Here is an 18,941-nt window from a genome sequence, read left to right as displayed (position 1 = left end):
GTACTGTGGCAGAATTTAAGGAGTAATGAATATTGTCAGCAATTGAAACAATAGTGGCCAGGACTCTTTGTCTCTTCATTTTGGTGAAAGAGTGAGAATTTTTCCACTTGTACAAAAGATAACTGCATTGTCTTAATTGGAAACATGAGTTGTTATCTGTGTGGTCTTGAGGTGTTTGTGTGGAAGGTGAAGTATGTAGAGGGCACATTTGGAAGTCAGGTAGCCAAAGGGATGGGCTGTGCCAGGGATCAAGACTCTCTCAGCTCCAAATTCTTCCTTTTTGCTTTGTATATTGATACTGGAGCTGGACCCTGTAAGCACTTCTCCTTCAGCACAATATTATTCTTTCTCAACATATGGCACTTGGGGCAGGGAGAATGCTATGCTGTAGCAAAGGAAGGGGCTCCTCTTCCTGGTGATGTTGTATTTCTCCACCTTCTATGAGGCTGTCGGCAGTACGTGAGATGATCAGTGGTGTCTACCCAAGATTTCTACCACCCCAGAAATATTGTCCCACGCCCTCTAGTAAGTGTCTCATCCAACTGTCTGGCTGCTCCTAGAGACCACCTCTGAATTGCACCTTCTGTCACGTTCTGATGCCAGTGGCTTGCTACAAGTTTCTGTGCAGCCACAGCCTCTCCAGTAGGACCCAAACCTCAGCCTTGGTGGTAGTGATGGGAGCCTCCTCCGAGTTCTTAGTTCCTTCTTTCCTTGTTCTCTCTCCCTCAGCATAGAGGTAGCAGCTGTTTTGTGCGTTTGCTATTCCTGTATTCCAGAGGGTCCTCTTTGACTCCTGTTGGTCGTTAACCATCTTTCGCAAGTTAATTATCCTTTACACTAAATTTTCCCTGCTCCAGTTACCGGGGTTTCTGTCTTCTGACTCAACCCTGACTAGTTCATAGGGTGATTCAGGCAAGCAATGGGGGAATGACAGTGGCAGGACAGATTTTGATCTTGGACAGACTGAGGCCACTAATTGAGTCAACACAGTTTATGGGGGCATCTCCTTGGTGCTCCCACTGTCCTGGGATTTGGGACCCACTGGTGAACCAGGACAATATTTTCCCTGCTGCTGTGGAGCTCACAGTACAGCAGAGCATAGGGTCTGCTTTTCTGTTGATTATCTGTGTGACATTGAGGTGACACTTCATCTCTGGAGAGTTTGAGTGTCCTCATCTGAAAAATGTGAACAATAAGAGTAATAGAGTTGTTGTGAGAAATTAAATGGGAAAAAAGCCTACCCAGATGCCCTTCAATTTACAATGAGGTTACATCCCAATAAACCCTTTGTAAATTGAAAATATCCTAAGTTGAAAATGCATTTAATACACCTAACCTACCGAATGTCATAGCTTAGCCTCAGCTGCCTTAAATGTGCCCAGAATGCTTGCATTAGCCTACAGTTGGACAAAATCAACCAACACAAAGTCTATTTTTTATATTTATTTAAAAAGTGTTGAATATCTCATGTAATTTATCGAATACTGTACTAAAAATAAACAACAAAATAGTTATATGGGTACTTAAAGTATGAGTTTTACTGAATGCGTATCATTGTGACATCATGAAATCACAAACCATTAAGTGGAACCATTGTAAGTCAGGAACCATCTGTAAATGGACAGAAAACTGGTCCAGAGTGTTTAAGGTCACCCTCAGTAAATTTGTGGCAGACTTGGTTTTAGAATTCAGACATTCTAACGCCCAGCCAAGCACCCTTTCCACCACTGGTGTCTGCAGGTTTGGACTCTGGCTCTGCCGCCGCAGACTGTCCTGACTCGGGTGGAAGGAGAGGGCTGCAGTGGACTTGACCCTGCCTGAGTCAGGCTGAGCTATTTCCTAAGTATTACCAGAGTTGGGGGCTACTGATGCTGTTGCCACTGGGAGCCATTAAACAGGTACCAGCTAGACTGTGGGGGCCCCTTCTCTCCCAGCTGCCTGGGTTGCTGGCTACGCAGCATTTCATCTTAGAGATACTGAGAGCATCCCCAGTTGGGAGAGCTCACCATGGGTGGACCCTTGGAAGCCAACTGTGGTAGCAGCCCCTCCCCCTCCCTCTTCCCACAGTCTTTTTCTCCCACCCCTCCTTCTCCTATGTCCATCATTTTCTCTTGCTCCTCTCGCTGCCATTCCTGGCCCCTTTCTCTCCTTCTTCGTTTTCATCTTCTCTATCTCCTTCTCTCCTCTCTTCTTCCCTCTTTCTCTTCTCCCCGTCCCTTCTCCCTTCTTCCCCTTCTTCTCTTAATCCTTCTTTTCCAGCACTTCTTCTCCTCGTCCTCCCACCCTCTTCTTTTCTCTTCTCTAGTTCTCTTCCTGTCTTTTCCTTCTTTCCTTTCTCCCACCTCCATCTTCTTTCCTTTAGTCCATCTTTCCTCTCTCTCTCCTCTTTCTGTTCCCTCCATGGAGTCCCTCTGGCCACTCTGGAGAGAGATGACCCTTATCTCCAGCCTGCAGACCTCTCAGGCTGCACTGAAGGCTCTTTGCTAAAACCTTCTGCCACTGGGCTTGCTGCCAGAAAAATATGACACTCCATCTCTCCCTTCTAATTAGCTACTGCCTTTGGCTGCTTGGACAGGGCTTGTGCAAGACACTTTGTTTCTGAACAGAACAACTCAACCTAAGATCATCCAACAGTCCAGCAAGGAAGAGTCTATCTCAGCTGCACTCTCAGCTCTGCACCCTGGCATCTGCTGCTTCCTGAAGAAGGACCACCAGCCTTGGGCTTCTCCTGCAGAGGGTGGATGTGTCCTCAAGTTAAAGAGCAGTTGACAGAGAAGGAATGCTGAGCCTTTTGAAGTTGGCCCCAGCCTACCTCCCCTGGCCTGGACACAGTGCTATGGTTATGTAGAGTGGGCAAAGACTTTGGTCTGCAGATCTGGGTTCAAATTATGCCTTGATTCCATCCTTCACCAACATCTTTGAGCCTCACTTCCCTTGTCTGTAAAATGGGGGATATATTACCTGGTTTAGGGGGCAATTATGAGGATAAAAAGAGATGACATATGAAAAGCACCTTGTGCCATCTGTAGCATCTGGCAAGAGCTCAACAAATTGTGCTTTCTTATTCTTCCTCCCCATCATCTAAACTTTCAATGCAAACTATATTCAAACCAAAGGAATGTGCTCACCATGCATATATTTTCTGGCTGAAATGTTTTGATCTTTCTTCTCAGAACTCTTAATCATTCTTCAAAACCCACCCCCAAATGTCACAACTCCCATGAAGCTTTTTCCGACCACTTAAACCCTCCCCTTCTCTGTGGAATTAGTCTCCCCTTCATACTGCTGCCATCTTAGTCAAGGTTCTTTGGTGTCAAGAGTCGGCTCCAATGCATAGGTATTTAATAATGTTTGCTGCTACTTCTGATGGAAACAGAATGTACATGGACCTCATGGGTACCAAGCGTGGGAAGCCAAAGGAATTGAATCAGTGTCTCTCTCTCCTTCTTCCCCTCTCCCTTGGGGTCATATAGAGCCTTGTCTCCGCTTCTCACAACAGATTTTCTATATCATTGTGCATATAGTTGAAAATGGTGGCCACAGTCCCACTACACATACCCTTTTGGTATGGCTAAAATGAAATGCAGCTGTAAAGATGTCTAGAGGTCCACTCCTGGGCCAGCCAGTGTGGCCAAAGGAGGAGCACCACATAACCAGTAACCAATGGCACACCATCAACAAAGGGCGTGTAGGAGCAGTGCTCAGAGAAAGGGCGGGCACATGCTCCATCACTCCCGCCAGACTTCCCAGGGAGCTCTGAGCACACTGCTCTCACAGCCTCAGCCTGTAGCATGAGGCTCAGGTTCATGGTCTGTCTGTCTGCTTTTTTCACCAGAGAGTGAGCTCCTCTTTAATGCTCCAGCTTGTTCTACAAGCTGGGGCAGAGCAGATGTCAACATTGCATGGAATTACTGCAGGAAAAGAATGATGATGATTAAAAAGCAAGGGTTGTTGTTCTCCATGAAGCTGCCCTCTCTATTAGAATATGCTACAAGCTCCTTATTTCTACATTTCCATTATCTGAAGATAATTATCACTCATGCTTCATCTAAGTCTGTATCCACTCACCCCACCATCCATCCATCCTTTACTTAGTCATCCATTCATCCATTCCTTTTCCATTTTTCTTCTCACGTGTTTCCATAATTTTTCTCTCCTCCAATCCTCTTCCCATTTATTCACCCATTTACCCATCCATCCATCTCACCCATCCCATCTATCCATTCATTCATCTATTACATCCATTCATCCATCCATCCATCCGTCTATCCATCCCTCCACCCATTCACCCATCCATCATGTTTCCTTGGCTTTTGTCCCACCTATGTATGCCTGAAAAAATCCAAGTCTCCAGCAAAGCATCCTCAGCCTCTCTGGAGAATATTTCACATGCTTCCTAACAGAACTGATCAACTTTCCAATGAGCTATCCAGTAGAATCTACCATTTACTTCTGGTTTTCCTACCCACCAGTACTGACACATACACACACACACACACACACACACACACACACACCTCTGCCAGGGATCACTGCTTCTACTGGTTGCTCCAAGTTTGTCAAGCTCCTGCTGGACACACAGCAACCTCTTTGTCCCCTATCCCTGCACTGAAGCCCCTGAGGAGTCAACACTTCATAGCATTCCATGGCAATGTGTGGTCCCAAAGCAATTATAATTTGTGGTTGTAGTTGTTTTGTGGAAATTATTTTGCACAGATATGAGACATATCTCATGTGTCTCTGTGCATTTGCAGGTGACAGATATGAGAACAAAAGGCAGGGATGGGGTGGAATGAGGAACAAAGACATCTTGAGGGTCTGGGGTATAGTAGGCACAAAATAAACATCAGTTGCATGAAGTCATGAGTGAGTGAGGAGCTTAGGTCTTTCTACACACCAGAAATAGATGTACCTCTACCTCAGGCTAAATTCATCCATGCTGGCATCTCCTGGAGGGCATTGTCCTGCCCTTGCTTTCTTCCCACCTGCGGAGAGACAGGGAGGGGTGAGTGTCCATTTTTATACCTCAGAAGCTGCAGGGGAGCAAAAGAGCAGCCTGCCAGCAGCCAGCACCTAGGCAGTCAGGCAACTGATTGGGGCAGAGGGGATAATGGAGGCTGCCACCTCTGTCTCTGACACTGCCCAGGAAATGTCTGTTAGCAGAATCATGGATGGCATCCTCAGCTGCCATCACTCAACCCAGAGATCAAATTTACAGAGGACATAGCACAATATGAGCCACCATCAGTCCCATATGCATATATACGCATACAAACATAAATATTCAATATTGGTGGTAGTCCAGCCACAGAAATCCCTATAATTACTTAATTCGCCACTTAGGAGACAAAGTCTGAAATTGCCAGAGATGTTTTTTCCCAGACTCCTTTACGGCTTGGGTGAAGTCACATGATGAGTCTTCTCCAATCAGATCACCTCCCAGTCTAGACTTTGGGCCAGAAGTTCAATGGGAAGTGGTTTTCCTTGCTGAGCCTATTCCGGCAATGGAACTGACGATGGCAGCTGAGGCTGGCACATGTCCAACCACAGTCCATGGGAAATGAGATGGCAGGGGTCCACCCGTAGCCTGCAGGGTCAGTGGTGGTCGTGAAGGTGGTACGAGCTGTTGGCGGCGGGACTTGGTGGAGGAGGTCAAGATGCTGTTGCCTATGGGTTGATGTGGGGCATCTGTCCTGATGCCACAACCCATGAGCCTGGCTCTCTAGTCCTCCCAGTGATTCTGTACCTCTCTGTGTCTCTGCTCATCTAGAAAATAGTGGTGACAGCAGCACCTACCTGCCAGCATTGCTGGGAGGCTTATTACAGGTATTCATATAATAATGTCCTGTCTCAAACGCATGTTGTATGACTTGATACCTTGCAAGGTGGCACTTCAGGAACGTGTCTCTCATTCCCACTGGTGACCCGCGGAACATTCCAGTATTATTGCTCTTCCACAGTTTCTGAGCCCTCTGAACATAGTCCACACTACGCCTTTCACTGGCCCAAGTCCTCTCGTCCCTTGAGGCCACTCCTGTCCTCCAGCTTCACACCATTCCCAGTGTCTGTCCTGCCCTCGTCTGCCACCTGTACCATCACAGGCCGCTTAACTGATCGATTTGCTGCCAGAGCTTCCCTCCTGCAACATTTTACCTTCCCAAAATGTTGCAGTCCTGAGCACATCATCCTGCTGAAACTGGAATGGGCCTGCAGGGCAACATGCAAACCCTGCACCCGGCATTCAAGGCCCCTCCTGCTCTGATCCCTGTGGCTTCTGGCCTCCTGTGCTGCTTCCCCTCCCAGACACCAACACCTCAGTCTCCCTTGAACCTGCCTTTCAGCCATTGGTGTCCTTCCCCATCTCTGCCTGGTGAATTTTGTTCATCCTCTAGGATTCAGCTCAGAGGTGACCCTCAGAGCTGACCTTGACCATGGGCTCAGTGTCCACGTTTCTAGTGGGCTGACTGGGGCCCCTGGCTGGGTGAGCTGGGCTCTGGGCTGCTGTCTGTGCCAGCAAGGCTGCCCAGAGGTCTCCACTCCCAATATGGGGCTCCACAACCCCATAGCAAAGAGCTTCCATGGGCTCAGTGTCCACGTTTCTAGTGGGCCGACTGGGGCCCCTGGCCGGGTGAGCTTAACAACAGCCTTTACCTGTGATGGTCCATGGAGTCCCCATGTGTGAGTCCCTAAGTGTAGAGCTGGACTGTTCTCTTCTGAATACCCTCACGGCCTCCCAGCTGGGGGTCTGCAGACAAAGACCCAGCCCCCAACTCTGCTTCAGGTGTGGAATCTCAAAGGCATCACAGACTGGACGTGCACGGGTCCAGACTCATGAGCTCCACACTCCCCAGAAATGAGCCCTCTCTGGGTCCCTTCCTCCCATGTCTGGTGCCACCATCCATCCAGTCACCTCAGCCAGGAGCCTTCTTTCCATCTCTGAGCTGATCTTTCTTTCTGGAACATTCTCCTCCCTTTGATACCTCCTCTGCTGTCTCACACAAGCTGGCATTCAGTCCTGCCCATGCACCCCTCATGTGTCAGAACCTGTCCTCTCCTCTCCATTACTAGTACCTCTGGCCTGGCCACTGCCTTGGCCCCACCTGGCCCTGCCCTCCCCACCTGCTCTCTACCCCGTCAATTCCCCACAGCAGCCGGAGGGACAGTGTGGAAACACCACCCCGCCACTCTTCCCCTGCTCCCAGCACAGACGGAAGCCTCAGTGTGACCCAGGCACCCTGGGGCACTTGCTTCCCCACACCCTCCCTCCCCACTCACCCCTGCCCTCTGCTCTCCAGCCATAGCAGCCACCTCCCAGCCAAGAAGGTGTCAGGGGTTCCTCTGCCACAGGGGCACTGCAGATCTAGAATTTTCTTTCTCACCCCTGCATAGAGTAAATGTCTAATTACTGCGGATTTCGGTTGACCTGTCATCTTCTTAGGGAGGACTCCTGCCCCAGGGCTAGGCCCAGATCTTTGCAACAGACACCCCCTAGGTCCTACCTTCCCTCTTCAGAGCTGATCTCTCTTTGTGATTTGAATTCAGCTCTGAGATTCTTTAATCAATGGTCTCTAACGTCCCTGAGGACCAGGTCTGCATCTAGTTTTCTTCACCCCTGAATTCTCAGTTCCCTGAGCAGGGCCTGGCATGCAGCAGGTGCTCACTAAACACCTGCTTACTAGATGCATAAAGGAGAGCTACTGTTTAGTAGGCACCTACTGTGTGCCAGCCCCTGTGCCAAGCAATTAAGTGCATCAACTAATCCAACTCCCTCAAATCCCAACCTGATCCTCATTGTGGGGTAAGAAACCAAGGCTCAGTGAGGTGAGTGACTGTCTCAGACTCCCACAGCCAGCTGGTGGCAGAGCTGTCTCAAGCCCATGTACCTCTGAGCCTCACCACCTCACTCCAGTGCCACTAAAATACAAACCCCCTCTTCCCCCACTATCAGTCTGCCTCACGCCTCTCCACTCAGGCACCTGCCTCCACCATCAGATGATGAGCTCCTGAGGGTGGACAACTTAAATTGTATCCCTATATCCCCCAAACCCAGGGCCTAAGGACACCCTCCCTACCAGATCAATAATGAACAAAGGAAAAGAGAAGCTGTGTGCAGCCTTGAATCATGGTTTGTTAATACTCAGTGGAGCTCAGTGGATGCCTAGGGATATTGGCTGCATGAAGGTCTGTAGGAGGAAACAAGGGTAAGCAAAGAGCTCCCATGGGCTCAGTGTCCACGTTTCTAGTGGGCTGACTGGGGCCCCTGGCTGGGTGAGCTGGGCTCTGGGCTGCTGTCTGTGCCAGCAAGGCTGCCCAGAGGTCTCCACTCCCAATACACTGCTGCAGAATTGCCCACATGCCTTCATCTAAATGTCTCTAAAGACTCAGCAAAGGGCAGGGCAGACACAACAGCTGTGCTGTCAAATTACACAGTTAGCTCTTTAATGAGGAGCCAAGGGAGCATCCCCTTGGACTGTGGGCCTGGGACCCAAATCACAGTGATTATGAATTACTAATCTCCTTCAAAGGCTCTCGAGTTCTCACCATACCTAGCCACGACAGATCAGAGCCTCTCAGCGCCTTTTGCCAGATTCCCTCTAAATCAATAGATGTGCAGCTATCGGGAGGAAAACAAATCAGGGTGAGCTGGGGCTACAGGGAGGGCTGGGGGCATGGAAACCAATCCATCAGGAGGCCTGCACGGATGAGGCCATCCATCCATTCTGATCAATAAACACCGTGAACTGGACAGTATTTTTGCAGCCCTTGGAGCCATGTGTGATCATCAAACCCAGAGAGAGGGGTAGAAACAGCCTTTGTTTGCTTTCCAAAGGGTCACAGGTTGGGCACCAGGAGGCAGGTGTTTCGGAACTGACTGCCAGCCAGTGATTCCCCAGGACTGATCCCTGACAGGCCCGGGTTTGAATCGGACTCTGCCATCTCCAGACAGAATGGTCTTGGACAAGCCTCAGTTTCCACACCTGGATTGCTGTGAATGAGGCTGGAGGGGCCAGGGTGGGAGCTGGGCCTCACAGGGCTTTGACAGCAGAGCTCAAGGTTTGGGTCTTTGCTTTAGGAAGAGTGGGAGCCTCTGAGGGGCTTTAAACAGAGGGAGGACAGGAGTGTTTTGCATTTCAAACAGATTGCTTAAGACCTTTATCTCAGCCCTTCTGTGGGTTGTGGGGACAAAATGGTAAAATGCTGTTGAAAAGCTTAGACCAGTGATGACTCAGAGCAGCTTCCAGGAACTGACAGCAAATGTTTTGGGTGGAGATGGGTGGAGTGAGAAGTAGGTCACAGGCTCCAGACAGATGTCTGCAGCTAGGCTCATCAGAGCAGCAATCCCTCCCATTATGGCAGTGGCCACACCCATCAGAGCAGCAGCCCCTCCCATTATAGCAGTGGCCACACCCATCAGAACAGCAGCCCCTCCCATTATGGCAGTAGCCACACCCATCAGAACAGCAGCCCCTCCCATTATGGCAGTGGCCACGCCCATCAGAACAAGTACCCATCACAGCAGCAGCCCCTCTTGCCCTCCTGAGTGAGGAGCTGAGCACTTCACACAGGTATCCTCACTGCCTTATTTGTGTGTTTTTTTTTTTCTTTTTTCTTGTTTTCTTTTTTTTGAGGTGGAGTCTTGCTCTGTCTCCTAGGCTGGAGTGCAGTGGCCCGATCTCGGTTCACTACAACCCGGGGTTCAAGCAATTCTCCCACCTCAGCCTCCCGAGTAGCTGCGATTACAGGCACCGGCCACCGCACCCAGCTAATTTTTGTATTTTTAGTAGAAACAGGGTTTCACCATGTTGGCCACGCTGGTCTCAAACTCCTGACCTCAAGTAATCCACCCACCTCAGCCTCCCAAAGTGCTGGGATTGCAGGCATGAACCACCGCGCCTGGCCCCTCTCACAGTACTCGGTGAGGTGGATGTTATTACCACCTTGTGTTACAGAAGGAGAAACTGAGGCTCCAAGAGGTTACTGACGTATCAATTAGACCATGGAATCCTAGAGTGGGAAGGACCTTAGGAACATGCGTAGCAGGACAAGCCGCAGACAAAACCCCTCAGACACCGAGATAGTGAAGGGAGTGGCTTTAATCAGCTGGGAGCATCGGCAGGCTAGCGACTTAAAATCTGAGCTCGTCAGGTGCTTAACTTCTGTCCCTTTTAAGGGCTCACAACTCTAAGAGGGTCCACATGAGAGGGTGGTGATCGATTAAGCAAGCCAGGGGGTATGTGACAGGGGCTGCAAGCACCAGTGGTCAGGGTGAAACAGAACAGAACGGGAGGTTTCACAGTGTCCTTCCATGCGATGTCTGGAATCTATAGATAACATAACCAGTTAGGTCAGGGGTCAATCTTTAACTACCAGGCTTAGATCAGGCAGGCCCAGGCCTGGTTTCGGATCTGGTTCCTTGGTTTCGGGTCTGGTTCCTAGACGCCAGGCTACCTGCCTTTAGTTTCGCTTCTCTTTCCTTTTCTGAGTATAAAACAATATGAGAGGGTCTCTCTCTTCCCTCATGCCCTCCAGGAGGACTCCCATCTCACAGAAACTGAGGCATGGAGCAGGGCAGTGGCTTGTCTATAGTAAACTGTTCATTACACTTGAGGGCCAAACCGCCATCAGGGGTTGGGGATACAGAAATGAATCAGACACAGCTCCTACCTTGAAGAACGTCCCAGTTCTTGGAGAGGAGGGTATTGGTGGGGGTTCCAATATAAATGATGTTTTGTCATTTACCATGAAATGGACAAGCAGGGAAGTGTGTGGAAGGTGCAGACACAATGTAAAGGAGGGAGGAATGAAGTCCACGCAGTCTGGGAACACCAGGGGTGGCTTCTGGGAGGATGAGGCAGTGCCAGGAAGGAGGTCACATCCCCTGCCTGCCTTCCCAGGGCTCTTTCTGCTTCTCCACAGCCACTTCTTACATAATGATGGTAAGAGGTGTAGAGCAGGATGTATAAAGATATTTTACGTGACAAGTTACCAAACTCCAGTTCAAAAGGCACCTGAGCACAGATGCCCAGAATCAGTCACTGCAGCCCTGTTTATAACTGAGAAAATCAGAAACAAACGAGTATCCATGGACAGGCGGTGGTTAAGGAACAGATGGAGCATCTGTATCATGAAATCTGGGCACCTGTTCCAAGGACTGCAGCAGGATTGTGGGTGAAGAGAGGGAAAGGAGATGTGATAAACTCATTAGTGCTTTTGTCCTGGGTGAAGAGACTGGGTTTGTCTAGTGAGGCTGAAAGAGGGGGACAACTCCCTGTCCTTGTCCTCCGCTGGGCCCTCCTCCTCCCCATGCCCATCTTCCTCTCTTTCCCCTGGGTCCTCAGCTTTGCCACACAGATGTTACAGGGACACACCTGTCAGCCTTCTCCCAGCCGCACCTGAGGCAATACCATTCATTTATTCACTCATTCATCCATTCATACCCATCCACTCATTTATTGAGAAACTATTATGTGCCAGACAACATGCTGAACCCAAGGAAGCATGTGCAAAGGCCCTGGGGCAAGAGGCAGCAAGGCAATGACAAAGAACAGGAAAACAGCCAGAAGACCTGGGCCCAGACAGGAAGTGAGCAGGCAGTGCCAGATGGGGCTGGGCAGAGGCTGGCAGGAGCGGTGGCTTCATGGAGGACTGTGGTGCTTGTCTCTAGAGTAACCAGCAGCCACAGGAGAGTTCTAGCCAGGTAGACCTCAATAGATCACGTGGGAACTGATTTACCCAAGTCCCAAAAATGCCTGCCCCCAAGTTCAGTCTTGCCCTGGAAACCCCCAGGGACACAGCAGGGATCAAGGCTAACTGAGCTCCAGCTGCCAGGATCCAGGGCCCAGTCATTCTGGGTGCATGTGGAGGTGACAGTGATGCATGAATATAGGCATTAAATAGGAACTATGTCAGATGACATGTACCATGAATGAAAATGAAACAGTGTAAGGGGGACAGAGAGGTACAGGGGCTGCTATGTTAGATGCGGGTGTCACAAAAGGCCCCTGGCAAAGCAGAGGCCATGCATGACATGAGAAATTGTTAGCAGCGGAAAGTATCCAAGTCATGGGTCTGCAAAGTATGCTAGTGGCGGAACAAATCCATATCTACGGCTCTCCAGCAATCTCAATCCTTGCCTCCTCAGAAGATAGAATTCGACTGAGGGGCATAAGGCAGGAGAGACGGAGGCAAGTTTTAGAGCAGGAGTGAAAGTTTACTAAAAAGTTTTAGAGTAGAAAAGAAAGGAAGGAAAGAAAGCACACTTGGGAGTTCACAGCTAGGATTTCTTCCATGACAGCAGCCTTGGAGGGGCCAGGGGAGCAGAGGGGCACCACACCAGGGGCTTTGCATTAAACATTTGATTTATTTTTCACAATAACATTTGCTCAGTAGTTATTAAAATCCACATTTAGTATTTTGGGAAACTGACATTCAGAGCAGTGAAGCACCTGCCCAAGGTCACGGCCAGTGTGTGGCTGAGCTGGGATTCAGCCCCAGGAGAGTCTCACTCAGAAACCCGTGCTCCGGTGCTAGGGACATGACTTTGGGTATCTGTACAGGTCTGCAGCAACCTCCATTCTTGCCTGCTCAGCAAAAAGAATTCAACTTAGAGTCAGAGACAGAAGGAGAGACTGAGGCAAGTTTTAGAGCAGGAGTGGAAGTTACTAAAACGCTTTAGAGCAGGAAGGAGAGAAAGTACCCTTGGAAGAAGGCCAACAGGGCGACTTGAAGGACACATGCACTTGGCTGGGCGCAGTGGCTCATGCCTGGAATCCCAGCACTTTAGGAGGCCAAGGCGGGCAGATCACAAGGTCAGGAGATCTAGACCATCCTGGCTAACACGATGAAACCCCGTCTCTACTAAAAATACAAACAATGAACCGTGCGTAGTGGCAGGCGCCTATAGTCCCAGCTACTCAGGAGGCTGAGGCAGGAGAATGGCGTGAACCCAGGAGGCACAGCTTGCAGTGAGCCCAGATTGCGCCACTGCCCTCCAGCCTGGGCAACAGAGCAAGACTCGTCAAAAAAGAAAAGAAAAGAAAAGAAAGACACATACACCATTTGATCTTTTGGTTTGGGGTTTTCTGCGCTGGCCTATGTCTGGGGTCTTGCATCACTTCTCCCAACTCCTAAGATCTTATTGGGAAGCTGCTGAGCTGATCACTAGTTTCAGGTGTTTTCTGTTAGAAGTCAGCCCTTCCCTGGTGCTGGCGGTGACCAGTTATGACTTTAGAGAGACAGTTAGCAACTGCCTGGCCATCACCTGATGTTCGCCCAAAACTCCTGGTGTGTGTCTGGGGTGGGGTGAGGTGGGGGGAACCCTCTCCTGTCCTGCTCATACCTGACTAGCTACCCACTGCAACAAAATGAGAAATAGGCCATGCAGATGGGTGGGACATTCCAAGCAGAGGAAACAGCAGGTGCAGAGGCCCAAGGCAGGGACATGCCTGTTAGGCAGCCAGGAGGCCCGTGCAGCAGGAGGGGAAGCCTTGAAAGGACACGGGTTTTATCTGAGTGCCATGAGGAGCCCTTGGGGGGCTTTGAGCAGAGCAAGGACACATCCTGACAGGTTTTCCAAGGATGTCACTGGCTGCTGAGTGGAGAGCAGTTTGCAGGGCTGGCAGTGGGGGTTTGCAGGGGACAGGTAGTGGGTCCAGAGGTCAACACCATAGTCCAGGCAAGAGCAGAGGCTGGCCTCGGTTCATCCTGAGCCTCCTGTTTTATAACCTCCTTTTTCCACCTGATCATGCCTCAGGCACATCCTCTAGGTCAACACACAAAACTCCTCCTCATCCTTTCTAGCAGCCGCCCACACCACACCGTATGAATACCTCATGATTTCTTTCATCACTTCCTCTCCATGGACACACTTTATGTGTTTTGGATTTTCTCAATTATAGACAGAGCTGCAGGACTGATCCTGGGCACCTGCGCTCAGATGCCCTCCAGCTGGATTTGGTTTACTTAACACAGTAACCACACAGTGTCCTGACCCACACAGGGGAGCTTCTGTTCACTCCTGGAGAATTCCTTGCTTTGCCCCCTTCCTCCTCTTCTCACACCACCCCAGACCTCAAGGGCCTTGTTCAGCTGTGGGCTGTGTCCTGGGACAGCACCTGGCCTGTTGGTGAAGCTCGGAGTCCTGGTGTCCCATGGGCAGCCATGTCCCTAGCACTGGAACACGGGTTTCTGAGTGAGACTCGCCTGGGGCTGAATCCCAGCTCAGCCACACACTGGCTGTGACCTTGGGCAGGTGCTTTACTGCTCTGAATGTCAGTTTCCCAAAATACTAAAGGTAGATTTGAATAACCACTGAGAAAATGTTATTGTGAAAAATAAACATTTAATGCAAAGCCCCTGGTGTGGTGCGTGGCATGTCAGTGTCCCCTCTGCTCCCCCGGCTCCTCTAAGGCTGCTGTCAAGGAAGAAGTTCTAGCTGTGAGCATCTTTTCAGCACCATCAAGATGTAATTGAAATGTGGAGTGGATGATGCTGAGCAGTCAGTTCCATGAGACCCCCCCTTCCCACGGGGGCCTCTGTCTGTCCAGGGTGTGATGGGAGCCTCTCACTGATTTACGGCCAGGCCGTCCATGCTCTGGCTCCCAGCACCCAATGTCTCCCAAGGTCTCTGAAGGAAAAAGACCTAGGCTGGAGGGCTGGGCTCCTGACCACACAGGACCCGGATGACAGGGAAGGGGCACGTGTCAGCCTCAGATGTGTGGGAGTGGGGGGACCTGACTGGGAGGGACGACTCTGTTCTCCAGTTGCACAAGGAACTCGATTCCTGACCCACAGCAGCAGATAAAATATAGGTGTTCTTGTAAGCTGCCAAGTGTTGGATGCCTTCTGTCTCATAGAAGACTAATATAAGGCGGGTGTACAGGGCACAGCCCTGCCTGCCTCCTTCTTGAGGGAGGGCAGAGTTCACTGGGGAAAAAAAAAAAAAGCCAGCCCCAGCACACCTGCAGAACCGGACCGTCATCATCAACCAGCCCCTGCCCCACACCTGGCACTTATTTAACTTATTCACCAGCATACCAGGGCTGAGGGGGGATTAGCAAGCATCTGAGATGCGCCCCATCCGCCCCTCCGCCCTGGCCCCAGCCCAGATGGGCGCTGTCCTCCCTCCCCCAGGCCTGCCCCACGCTGTCCCATGCTGTTGCCAGTTGCTCTTCTCAGGCACACTCTGACCTTGCCATCCCCCTGCTTAGGAACAGTCAAGGGCTCCACATTTGCCACTGAAGGAAGCCAGTATGCTTAGCAGGTGAGGCTGCCTGTGATCCCACCTGAACACGTCCTATGGGAGAGGGGCCAGTGGTTAGGACCCAAACTCTGGAGCCAGGACACCACAGTCCAACTCCTGGCTCTGCCACCTGCTGGGTTAGTCACATACCCTCTCTGAGCCTCAGTGTTCTCCTCTGTAAAATGATTGTTTTCCCTCATGGAGTCTACTTCACAGAGTTGCTGAGCAAAGGAATGTATGTAAGCATGTAAAATGCTTAGGATGCCCAGTGCCTGGTAAGCTGTCTGTGCATGCCCATGCTTGTGATCTGTTAGGTGGGTATTTGGAGGTAGTTTATGTACGTTATCCTTTTGGGGTAACGTACACAAGGCTTTCCGCCCACCCCTGTCCACCCCACCTCTTGGACTGACCTCTCAGAGGAACCAGTGCATTTCCTTCCAAGCTCAGCCAGAAGAGCTGGGTTTTCCATCACCTGCAACCACACAGGCCAAGCCTGCCCTCTAAGCGTCTTCATCCTTTCCTGCTCCTGGACCTGAGACCTCTGCTCCAGCCCCACTGACTGGTCCCTCCCAGACACCAGCACTTTCCCACCCCTATGTCTTTACTCTTGTGGTTCCCTCTTCCTAAATACCAATCGCCATCTCCTAAACGCTTGTTCTCCCAAAATGCTGCATGTCCTTCAATGCACCAGCACCCATGAACCTTGAAAGCACAGCACAGAGGAAAGAGATGGGCTTTTATCCCTGCTTTGTCCCTTACCCACTGAGTGAGCACAGACTCCTTGTTTAACCTCCCCAACCTCAGTTTACTCATCTGGCATGTGCAGGCAATAAAAACAATCCTACAGGGTTCCGGGTGGATTGAGCGCTGCAGTTCACAACAAAGGCCTGGTGCACAGTGGGTGCCGAATCATCGCAGTCAGTGCTGAGATGACTTATGCCAGCTTTGCCTCCAGCACTTCACCTCCAGAAGGGCAGGTGGGAACCCCAGGGAAACCTTACCCAGCAGCCTCACTTTGGGAAAAAGAAATAGAAAATATTCTAATTCCAAAGAGTAAATGTCAGAGGCGTGGGAAGGAGTCAGAGGTTCTGAAAATAAACACAGTCACTGAAAGGAGGGAGGGAGAGAAAGGAGGGGGCGGAGGTGGAGGGCTGGAGTGAGAGGCAGAGAGGAGATGCCAAGTGTGGGAGAGGCAGTCAGAGATGGAGACAGAGACAGAGAGCCAGAGACAGAGGGGAGGGGGACGGAGGGAGAGAAACAGAGCCAGAGACAGAGGGGAGGAGGGAGAGAAACAGAGCCAGAGACAGAGGGGAGGAGGGAGAAAGAGACAGAGACAGAAGGGAGGAGGGAGAGAGACAAAACCAGAGACAGAGGGGAGGAGGGAGAGAGACAAAACCAGAGACAGAGGGGAGGAGGGAGAGAGACAAAACCAGAGACAGAGGGGAGGAGGGAGAGAAACAGAGCCAGAGACAAAGGGGAGGAGGGAGAGAGAGAGATAGATACAGAGACAGAGGGGAGAAGGGAGAGAGGGGAAGAGAGAGAAACAAAAGACAGAGACAGAAGGGAGGAGGGAGAGAGACAGAGACAGAGGGGATGAGGGAGAGAGACAGAGAGACAGAGACAGAGGTGATGAGGAAGAGAGAGAGAGAGCCAGAGACAGAGGGGAGGAGGGAGACAGAGAACCAGAGACAGAGGGGAGGAGGGAGAGAGGGGGAGAGAGATGAGAGACAGAGACAGAGGGGAGGAGAGAGGGGGAGAGAGATGGAGACAGGCACAGAGATGAAAAGGGGGAGACAGGACAGGGAGAGAGACAGAGATCCTTTCATTCTGGACCAGTCTTCACTTAAGTTCCACTCCCCCTCAACAAAAGTGGCCTCACATGTAAAATGCAGATGTTAGACTAAGTCAGAGGTGGCAAACTGATGGCTGCAGAATGTATCCACCTGTGCATATGTTGTTTTTTTTTCTGCATAAAGTATTTTTTTTCAAAATTGGGTGGACTTCCAAAGTTTACAAATGGGGATATATCGCCTAGAAATTCAGACCTCTGTCTGTTGGCAGCATTGCGAGGCTGGCCTCTTGGGGCTTGCACTCTGGCCTGGGCAGTTGGCTGAGTGAGGCAGCTTTTGCCCGCTGCCGGAGGGCATGCATGCTCCAGGTAGCCACAGTCCTGCCACTCCTGACCACCCCTCAGCTTGGAGGCTGACCACCGGATTCTTTAGTGTCATGCTTGCTCTGTTTTGTGCTTACACTGGAACACCTCCTGCCCTTTAAAATATTCCTGGTGATCCCTGGACCAGAGAATCTAGCTCTAAGTCCCACCGGTCCATCCTGAGAGTTTATGACCGTCTCAGCTCAAATATCAGCTCCTTGGAGAGGCCTTCCTGAGATAACACAGCCCTCTCACCCTCAACCTCATGCTTCTTCCCATTGCTCAGGAATCAGAGACAGAACAAACCAGGAGTGAGTGAGTGGCTGGGCCAGCTCCAATTTCCCATCTGAGAAATGACCTGAGATTTGGCAGGGGTGGGGAGAGGGGGTTTGTACTAGACGGTTGTAAGCAGAACAACTCCAGACCCAAAAGTCCAGTCTGTTTCTGGGAGGGGAAGGGTCCAGGCTCTCCCTGATGCAAGTGGAGATGGGACCCTTTTAGAGGAGACCACCCTAGGGGTCTGTACCTGGAACAGGTAAAATGGGATCCAGGGGATTCTTTAGGGCAGCTTCTAAGGGACGACCAGAACTAAGGAGCCCCATTCAGCCTTGAGTGAAGGGCCTTAGGATCAGGACCTCCTGCCGCAGCAGGAGGATAGCTCAGCTGGAAGTCCCCTCCCCACCCCAGAAAAACATGCCCTGGAACCCTGGGAGGAACCAGGAGCCCCACTGACCACTGATTTGCTGAGTGGCCCTAGGGAAGTCACTTATGAATCCACACCTCCATTTCCTCCCCTGCCTGCAGGAGCCATAACCTAACCCCTCTCCCCAACCCCCCAGAACCTGGAAGGTAAAAGGCCATAGGGTAGTCCACAGCCCTGAGCAGGGGAAGAAGACAACACAGGCATTTATCAACACTGCAAAGGCCTGGGTGGCAGACAGAGGACCCCATTCAGTGACCATGTTAAGCCCTCTGCCCTGCGCTCACCTTCAACATCGAAGAGTAGAGGCATCTTCCTCTATGTGGTGATTCAGGGCCCATGGATGAGGCAGCCCCTTCCCACCTCTCAGGAGCCACAGGTCCATGTACTGGACAAATTGAGCAGCTCTGTGGTGGTCGTTCCCTGGTGAATTAAAGGACGTTAGTGGGAGAAAGAGGCTCATATTGCAGGGCTTATTGCATACCAGACTCTCTGCCTGCTATATAAGCAGAATACTTACTTCTGACAGCAAAAACATTTATACCCCCATTTTGCAAATGAGGGAACTGAGGCTCGGGTTGAATAAGGTCATATAACTGGTAAATGACCTCAGGCTTAGTCCAACGGCCCTTAGAAATCCCTGCCTTGGTGTCTGCACCCAGACCTCACCTGGTCTTGGCTCCCATACCTGTGGGCCAGTGGCAGCTCCCAGGACAGGCAGATCTCACATCTCCAAAGTTGAAATCTGTCCCCTGTAAGTTTCCTCTGAGATCCCAGCTCTGCATCTGGTGTCTTTGCACATCACGTGGGATCACCCACCTAACAGCCTCAGGCATCAGCAGCCACAG

Source organism: Chlorocebus sabaeus, chromosome 20, assembly GCF_047675955.1.
Source record: "Chlorocebus sabaeus isolate Y175 chromosome 20, mChlSab1.0.hap1, whole genome shotgun sequence".
Classification (NCBI taxonomy): Eukaryota; Metazoa; Chordata; class Mammalia; order Primates; family Cercopithecidae; genus Chlorocebus; species Chlorocebus sabaeus.
Note: the sequence above shows the minus strand (reverse complement) of the source record.